The sequence below is a fragment of the Myotis nattereri genome (assembly GCF_964212035.1).
Source record: "Myotis nattereri genome assembly, chromosome: 12".
Taxonomy (NCBI): Eukaryota; Metazoa; Chordata; class Mammalia; order Chiroptera; family Vespertilionidae; genus Myotis; species Myotis nattereri.
The window spans coordinates 54559127-54561577 of NC_138087.1; positions in this window are offsets into that span (position 1 = coordinate 54559127).

A 2451-nucleotide genomic window follows, 5' to 3' on the forward strand; every position below is an offset into this window, starting at 1 on the left:
AATACAATGACTGTGTAAAATACTGCCCTTTATTGGGATTTTTAAATGTATTGTATGGGCTATGCAAGTATTATTTATTACTTATCTACCTGCCAAGGAAATGAGGTAAGCCAGAGAGTGTCTAGTCACCCCTGACTAATAGGAGTTCAGAAAGTTTAATGGGCCCAGCAATTCCAGCAGAACAGGAAAAGTGTTAAAAACAAGTTTGCCTTTAACTTTGGCTCTGTTATAAAATGTTGGATCAACTACATTGTGTTCTAAAATAACTGCTCATTAAAGAGTTCCGTGGGGAGGAAAGAACAGTGGGGCGGGAGGAAGAGTTAGTAGGAAGTAAGCTCTTTTGGACTTCAAAGGATCAGGCTGAGATCAACAGCATTCAGACCAGCAATAAGCCTTTGGGAAAGTTCACGCTTTCTCACACAGGCCGGGGAGCCAGCCAAGGCCCTGGTCCAGGAGCTGATGAACAGCCAATTAGTACGGGGCGTGCAGCTAACAGTGAAGATGGGGTCCCACATGCCATCCCTTTGGAGGACTGAAGTGGGCTCTTGATACCTCTGTGGATGCTTAAGACACATCCAAAGATACATAATTAATATCTGTAAGTCGAAAGCATGAACAAAAGGCCTCCACCTCTCTCTGCCCATGTCTTTCATTCCCCTCCTCTGGAATGAATCTAATTCAACCTTTCAAATCATTTCTGTTCTTCCTCCCTCCCCTGCTTCCTGTCTCTAAATGTGGCCAGTCCCTGACGATTACACCTCTGCCTCTGGTCCCCTACAGACACCATCGTTTGGAATGTCTTTCACTCTCAAGTCTTCCATTTTGACTTCTGTGTAGATAATTCCTTGGTTGCATATACTCGTTCTAGTTCTGGGCCCATAATTTCAATTGCCAGCTAGACATTTCCTCAACTCATACTCAATGTATAAAATTTAGTTTGGTGTTTTTCCTCTTTTTTTTTTTTTGTGCTATTTTCTATGCAGCTTGCTATTCCTAGTTCTATAGCTAAAGTGACCTTCAGCCCCACATTCAGAAGAGGGAAATGAAGCTTTCACAACTTTTTTTTTTTTTTGACTCTGTGTTTCTGTCTAAATGTTTTTTTTTCCTTTTTATTGCTTAAAGTATTACAAAGGGTATTACATATGTGTCCTTTTTTCCCCCCCACCCTTGACAATCCCCTGGCCTCCCCTACCCCCCAGTGCCTTATGTCCATTGGTTATGCTTATATGCATGCATACAAGTCCTTCGGTTGATCTCTTACCCCCCCGCTCTCCTGCCCCCCAACCCTCCCCGACCTTCCCACTGCAGTTTGACAATCTGTTTGAGGCAGCTCTGCCTCTGTATCTATTATTGTTCATAAGTTTATAATGGTCTTTATTATCCATGAATGAGTGAGATCATGTGGTATTTTTCCTTCATTGACTGGCTTATTTCACTTAGCATAATGCTCTCCAGTTCCACCCATGCCGTTGCAAATGGTAAGAATTCCTTCTTTTTTACAGCAGCATAGTATTCCATCATGTAGATGTACCACAGTTTTCTAATCCATTCATCTACTGATGGGCACTTAGGCTGTTTCCAGATCTTAGCTATGGTGAATTGTGCTGCTATGAACATATGGGTGCATATATCCTTTCTGATTGGTGTTTCTGGTTTCTTGGGATATATTCCTAGAAGTGGGATCACTGGGTCAAATGGGAGTTCCACTTTTAGTTTTTTGGGGAAACTCCATACTGTCTTACAGAGTGGCTGCACCAGTCCGCATTCCCACCAGCAGTGCACGAGTGTTCCTTCTTCTCCACATCCTCTCCAGCACTTGTCGTTTGTTGATTTGTTGATGATAGCCAATCTGACAGGTGTGAGATGGTACCTCATTGTTGTTTTGATTTGCATCTCTCGGATGATTAGTGACTTTGAGCATGTTTTCATATGTCTCTTGGCTTTCTGAATGTCCTATTTTGAAAGGTGTCTATTTAGATCCTTTGCCCACTTTTTGATTGGATTGTTTCTCTTCCTTTTGTTAAGTTGTATGAGTCCCCTATAAATTTTGGAGATTAGGCCCTTATCAGATATGACATTGGCAAATATGTTTTCCCACCCAGTGGGCTTTCTTGTTGTTTTGTTGATGGTTTCTTTTGCTGTGCAGAAGCTTTTTATTTTGATGTAGTCCCATTTGTTCATTTTCTCTTTAGTTTCAAGTGCCCTAGGAGCTGTATCAGTGAAGAAGTTGCTTCGGCATATGTCTGAGAATTTATTGCCTTTGGATTCTTCTAGAATTTTTATGGTTTCTGGTCGTACATTTAAGTCCTTTATCCATTTTGAGTTTATTTTTGTGTATGGTGTAAGTTGGTGGTCTTATGGTCTAGTTTCATTTTTTTGCATGTATCTGTCCAATTTTCCCAACACCATTTATTGAAGAGACTATCTTGACTCCATTGTATGTTCTTGCCT